The sequence below is a fragment of the Nothobranchius furzeri genome, chromosome 6, assembly GCF_043380555.1.
Source record: "Nothobranchius furzeri strain GRZ-AD chromosome 6, NfurGRZ-RIMD1, whole genome shotgun sequence".
Taxonomy (NCBI): domain Eukaryota; kingdom Metazoa; phylum Chordata; class Actinopteri; order Cyprinodontiformes; family Nothobranchiidae; genus Nothobranchius; species Nothobranchius furzeri.
This window is the reverse complement of record NC_091746.1, coordinates 26,869,794-26,877,060: the sequence shown is the minus strand read 5'-3', so window position 1 is coordinate 26,877,060 and position 7,267 is coordinate 26,869,794. Positions and strand designations below refer to the sequence as shown.

The window sequence follows — 7,267 nt, the reverse complement described above, 5'->3', positions numbered from 1 at the left end:
CGAGTCAAAACACAAACAAACTAGATCAAGGTCAAAGGCTGGTGCTACCTAAACTGGTTCAATCACCCGGCAAAGTGATGTGTCTCCATCCTCCTTTTGAACCCGCGTCCCTGATTGGAAAATCTCCTGCAGCTGCTGCTCCCCCTGCTCCTCACCTGTGGAGAATTAGCTTAGAGTCTGGTGAGAGGAGATGGTGTGACTCACCTCTGCCCAGGAACATGACAGTCCCTCGGTTAACCTTCACATAAAACTCCAGTATTTGTCCTGGTGGTGTGTTTTTAGTTTCACTAAAGAAAAGAAAACAGTTTTGCGTCAGTACTGAGAGCCTTCTGCGAATAGACACGAAAAATTACCTCTTTCATTTGTCTAAACAATCTCATTTCTTCTCTCAAAGCTGCTTCTAGGGTCCTGTTTATGTGTGTTTATGTTGCTTATTGATAATCCTATATTTCACCATGGAGGACGTGTGTAATCGTCCACTTTGGTGAGTTGCATGATAATTATTTAGTATACTAATATTGTTCCAATGTAGGATTACGTGTGTTAAAATTAGGGATGAGCGAGTACACCACTATCTGTATCTGTATCTGTACTCGGAATGGGCGTGGCATAACCCGGAAGTGGGCGTGGTCTAACCGGAAGTGGGTGTGGTTTATGTCAATATATTATTTTAAGTCTGAAATTGATATGGATTGATCAGAAGTTGATATGTGTGTGGTTTATTTGAAAACTATTTACAGAGCAGCCTCAGAATAGAGATTAAATATTTTTGATCACAATAGTAAAGGAACTATTACAGAACAAGTGTTTCAGTAAAATCAGAACTTTAATATTTAAGTGCATTGATTAATACATCTGAACTCATGCAGTAGGAACTAGGAAATATGAAATGCTAGAACCAGACAACACTTTATATATATTTTTTAAATTTTAATTTGATTAAACTGATTTTTTTCTTAACGTTCTTGGCATTTTCCCACACAAAGTTAAACAAAACAATGTTGAATGAGGTGTGTGTGTGTGTGTGTGTGTGTGTGTGTGAGAGAGAGAGAGAAAGAGAGAGATAGAGAGGGAGAGAGGGAGAGAGAGGGAGTTAAAAAAAAATTAAAAACCCGACCGTAGCGGAGGTAGAGACACAGCACGTCAGCTCTGTCTTGTCAAATGCACCATGTAAGTTATGAAAAAAGTAACTTTAAATATTCAACCGAAAAAGAGGCGAGCTGAAGAAAACCTAGGGAAAACTGAAGAAACGTGAGCAACAGTGAAGCAATCACAGCGAGATCCGTTACTGTCTGTGTGTGTGTGCGTGGATGAACCGGACGGACTGAGCTCACGGTGTCGGTACAGGATCTGCTCGGGTGCAAGATCGGCTCGGGGTCCGTCGACTGCAGATCAAAGTAGTTGATTGGCTGAACATGAACCTTACGGAATTACGTAGTCACGTTACGTTGTTATCATGTTACGTTGGTCCAGGCAAATTTTTCTGTTGGAAAGATGGACAACTTTTACAAAGAAATCCATCATTACCTCTTTGAAAATACACTTTTAGCATAGAGCTGCATGTATATTAGGGCTGAACGATTAACTGCATGTGCAATTAAATTGCGATGTGACAAAAGGAGATTTTCTAATTGCAAAGACTGCAATTTGGCAGCGAGTGGTTAGCGCAATGCTAATATACGTGGAAAAACCCATAGGAATGCTAATGCTAATATCACCGATTACATTCTTACAAATTATGAATTAGAAATGTGCCAAATGATTACATTTGGAGTCTAATAGAAAGTAAAACTACCATCAATCAAATAAGTACAGACAGGTATTTTAGTAAAGCCAGAAAACGTTTAACTCCAGAGTTTTGGCTAGCAGCTATGAGCGTAACTGAACTACACATTGCTTGTGGAAAAACTAAACACAAAATACTTCAATAAACGGGACACACTTCTTTCCTGCAAATACAATTTCACAGGTGTTGCTAATACCTATGATCCTTCAAGGGATGTGCTCAAAGAGGAGTTCAGCATTATGAATACAATATAGTGTTTTATTTTATAAATACCATTATAAACACAAACTTACATCTTAAGAAACATTATTTTAATAACGAAACTGCTACATTCTTTCCAACAGAATAGATGTGTAGTGTATTTTGTCCGAGTGGGTTTGCCGTACTTTGACGTCATCGGCAGTCGAAGGACCCCGAGCCGATCTTGCACCCGAGCAGATCCTGTACCGACACCGGCCGGCTGCAGTTTTGTGTGTAGAGAGGGGCAGGCGCTTTATGTGACTGGCCAATCACAGAGCGTGAAGACAGTCATTTAACCAATGAGGATTTTCCTTCAGCACGATTACAGATATTTACGAGGTTTACTCGTTTCATGCTCGTATTTGTCAAAAATACTTTATCCGTACCGGATACTCGTCTGAAACGAGTACCCGGCTCATCCCTAGTTAAAATTACATCACCTATTTACAAGGGCGTGTCCAGGGGGTGGCCTGGGGTAGCACATGCCACCCTTGGAATCTGACTGACCACACCACTGAATTTCAGTTTACTTTTCCACAAAAAACTTGGGGTAAAAAAGAAAAAGCATAACCATTGGTGCCACCCTAGCACAAAGAAGTGCACCACCTGGGCCACCCCATTTTAAAAAATCTGGCCACGCCACTGCTTATTCAGTATGATGCGCATCACTGCCATGCTTTCTTGTCTCGCCCAGGTTTAAGGGTAGCATCTGAACTCTGGTAGGGATCCGGACTTTTTTAAAGTCAGCTCCAAGTAAAGTCAAACACTGTTTATCTGTTTATCACATAACGTTATAAATCCAGCGAGGTGACTTCCGGAAATCAGTGAGTAGCAGCAGGGAGAACGTAATCTAGCGTTTTTAAGCTAGCTAACACAACTTTTGTGAACGCCGCTCCTTATGAGCCCCATCTGGGTGTGCTAAACCTTCCCACAGGTAAGCTGGACTTGAACCACTGAAAACTAAGGTTGGGCATCGAGCATCGATTGGAACCGGTTCCAACTGTTCATTTTTCCCAGAATCGTTCAAAGTTTTTTATTTCAATTCCTAGTTTCGGTTCCTAGAATGCCGACTGGAAGAGAAATCCGTGGCCGACCTCAGTGAAAAATAAACGTGAATTGTGATCAACGCTTTTCAGAGCTGATCACACCAGCTGTCTGTGTGCAGCACCGAGAACCCCCCACCCCCCCCACCCAGATCTAAACAAACGCGTCTGCCGAACTTTTACTCCTTCATGTAAACGTTAACTCCTGCAGCGTAGAGGAAACATGTTAAATACGTCAACACGGTGGATTTAATAGAAGCTTTAAAGAACAAACTCTGGACGGTGTGAGGTGAGTTTGTCTCACTGCAGAAATAAAAACACACACCGAGCGTCGACAGTCAGACGCAGCCGCTCGTCGTTGGTGAGCATCAGAAGGCTGAACAATAGAGCAGCTTTCTCTGTGGTGGACCACACCAGCTTCTGCCACAATAAATAATAATAATAATAATAATAATAATAATAATAATAAGCTGTGAACATTTTAATTTCCTTTCTTAACTATTTCTGTTGAGTTTTAATGTTTAATCTGTTAGATTATTACTGACAGCAGCTACGTTTAAGTTCCACTTCCTGTTCTGACTGAACGCTGCTGCAGCATGGAGGTGTAGTTCTCAGTCATCCTGGACATGATCATCCTGAGAGTTTTAGCTGAAAACAGCTGGACGTTTCTGGATATGTTGGAGACATTTAGCCTCTCATCCCAGAGGCTTCTTCCAGACTTTGGTTGTGGTCAGAAACAAACACACTGGTTGTGCTGCAAGTCTTTTTATTTTTTCTCCAAAACATGTTTGTGTCTAAATGAAGGTGATGTTGTTGTTCATAGAATTAAAATTCAAGTTGAAGTTAACATTATTTCATCAAGTAGGACCTGTGGTTAGCTGGCTCATGTAAAACATGTCATGTCTTGAAAGAATCGGAATCGGGAATTGATAGGAACCAGAATCAAAACGAGGAATTGGAATCGGAATCGTTCAAAATTAAACGATGCCCAACCCTACTGAAAACCAGGCTAAACTGGCAAAAAAAAATTTTACTCAATCACCACTTTTGTCGTCTATTCAATAATCCTGTAATTTACGGTTGCTGTCCACTATGGTGGACACATGTGGTCAGGTGATGTAAGTGCAAAGGGTCAATATAGGGAGCCCAATGCCTGGAATATTGTTGCTGTTTAACTTTCCGCTGCAGGCAGCGTCTTTGTTCACACACTTGCTGCTACACGGCACTGCACTGCGTGTAGTACTGGAGTGTTCCACTAGGGGCGCACTAGAGAACTCTGACCGGACAGAGAGCCGGAAAATGGCTGTAAGTTCAGCAAACTTCAAATCCTTCCTTCAAGAGTAAAGAACCACCATAAATCTGACCATGTGGTTACTAGCAGCTACGCTAGAGAGGAGGAGATTCTGTGGTGACGTCACATATGCGACACATCGATGTCCGATTTGTAGTCATGCTAATTACGAACTTTGGCAAATCTCAAAGTACGTGACTGGCGTGATCAAAACACACTTGATTACTTTTTATTTAAATATAGTACAACATATGTGTGATCCATTGCGTAAGTCAAAGCGGATTAGAAAATAGCTCTTTAAGCCCCGTTGACTAGCATTCATTGTTTCGTTCTTCCAGCGACCAATGAGCTGACCGCAAAGGGAGTAGACACAGGGAGAAGAAGAGAAGAGTTGGATGGATGTTTTCCACACTTCTGTAAGTAAGTCCCCATGAATAAAGTACTTCTGCTTCCTACCACCTACAGTTCTTAACATACAGGCAAAAATCTTGTTACTCCATATTTACTCCATAAGTGAATAGAGAAAAGGGCTCCAGCTCACTCCATGACAGAACTAACATCACTCTAAACTGGAATTTTTTTCAGTTTTGGTCAAGTTAAATGTTGATGTGACTCAACCAAGGAGCTGACTTGTGTAGCAAGTCAGAAAACTCTGGCTGCCAAATATTGAAACACCTGAACAAAGAAAACTAGCTTTTCCTGGACTGGAGGTGAAAATCCTCTGCATTTTGTCACAGTGGGATGGGAATCTCAAAATGAGACTTCCTATAAATCCAGAACATGTCTTTGTGGTTCTGCACAAGTTGCAATGACTGAGAGGTTAGAGGAGTAATCCCTTCCAGGCTTTCCGAAGCATCAGACTGTGGCAACAGTCAGAACTCAGGCGGGAATCATACAGGTGAGTAGGAGCTGTGAAGTGAGGCAGACGGGTAACCTCGGATGTTCCTGAGACAAACACAGAGAAGGATATTAGGAAGCTAACACAAACTTCATAGAAAACGAGGCTGACTACAAGCCTGCTGTGCACCGCCAGTGTAAACTGACCGACTTGAGACGAGGGGGCGCAGACCGGGGCAGATAAACAGTTTTGAGGGTGATGAGATTCCATAGATGAGCAGAATGAGCAATACTAGAGCCCTAAAACCTGCCATTTCTCAGAGGGCACAGATGGAAAAAGGAAAACAAACAAGGAACAACGCGAGAGTAATACCAAACCCTTATCAGTGTATTTTCTTAACCAAATGTATGAGCACGTTCAATTAAAAAAGGCAAAAGCGTCCACAAACACACATGATGCTGAAATGACAGAAATAATAAAACAAAGCTGCTTAAACAAGAAATCACTATTATTATGTGACTGTTTGACTGAGTTATAATAAATTAAAGATGTTTTATGTCTCAACTCTTCTCACAACCCTTTGCAGTGTTGGTGGGAAGGTCTACGATGCATGAAGAGGAGAAAGAAGGATGCAAAATAGGAATGAGAGGATCAGCATGCAAAGGCCACGTAGTTTGTGCATTCATTAGCGAGAGGAATGGACTCGAGTCACATGACTTGGACTCGAGTCAGACTTGAGTCATTATTTTAATGACTTCTGACTTGACTTGATAAAATCTATAAAGACTTACGACTTGACTCGGACTTCAACGCCAATGACTTGCGACTTGAATCGGCTTGCATCTGATGACTTGATGATGACTTGAGCATATCCGATATTTTAGCACAAAAGTGGCACGACATGGACAAAAATCATAAATCTTTCGTTGTTCTGGGTTTGATTTACTGCTAAATTCAGCAGAACTTTGTTTATAATCTATTTCAGCTGCACTTTCTGCTGTTTGAGCAAATAAATTAAGCTTTAAGAAGCTTTATTTCTAGAATTTATTTATTATCATTGTCATTAAATTGAAGTAGGACATATGACTTGATTATGACTTGAAAATTCAAAGTTAAGGACTTGGACTTGACTTGGACTTCCACATCAATGACTTTGGACTCGACTTGGACTTGATTATCTTTGACTTGGACTTGACTCGAGACTTGACTGGAAAGACTTGCGACTGACTTGTGACTTGCAAAGCAGTGGCTTGGTCACACCTCTGCCATTATCCATATCCTTTAAATCACTTAATCTTTATGCCAAATCAAAAATATAGGCAGACACAAAGTGCTGCAAATGTCATTCTGAACTATTTACTAGTTTTAAAACCTCCAGAACATTAGGAGGGTAAGCAGCTGGAAGACAGAGAACACAGAACTGAAAATTTGGGACCACTTGGGGGTTTTGCGAGAAAGCATGTGAAGCAAACAGAGCAAATTACATGCTAGCATAAAACACACTCCTGAAGCACAGCAGGTAGATCGAACAGATGGTACAAAGTGAATATGAACCCAACGAGGACAGAATGTGACAGAAAGAAAGAAAACATGCTTATCAGAGTCATCTGCAGGTCTGACTGGATAAAAAAGTCACTTTCAAAATAAAAATAATTATGTTGAAGCTCTTAACAATTCCTGGAGAAAGTATGCCAACATCTCCAGGAGAAATTGCCATTTTCATGGCATTTTTCATTTAATTAAAAATAAATATGAAAAGGGGTATTTCAGTTTAATTTCAGCCAACCAGGTGCACTCTGAACAGCAGAGTGGAAGAGAGATGGAGTGAGACTCCATTGCAAAATTCATCTTACAGTGTTGGGTTCGTCAGCATGTTGGATCATGGGGTTGTTTGTTATGTTGACCATTATGTCACAAAATAGAAATAATCATGTGTTATTAGCAACGAGGCAGTAAAGCATCAATCTGTTATGGCAGAAAAAGTATTTTTGACTTTAATGTTAAAGGAAATGCATTTGGTTGTTTTAAACTGAGTCCAAGTTTTGTGGCTGTAAAAGAAGAGCATCATC

General features: G+C 40.7%; 1 long non-coding RNA gene across 1 annotated transcript in view; it reads right to left on the bottom strand.

Moving 5' to 3' along the window:
* The window catches only part of LOC139070281 (uncharacterized), a 3,592-nt gene extending 347 nt beyond the window's left edge, over positions 1–3,245 (bottom strand). Inside the window, exon 1 of the long non-coding RNA XR_011520824.1 lies at positions 49–3,245. This is a non-coding gene — a long non-coding RNA (uncharacterized lncRNA). The remainder of the gene's footprint in view (positions 1–48) is intronic.
* Positions 3,246–7,267: the final 4,022 nt, after the last annotated feature.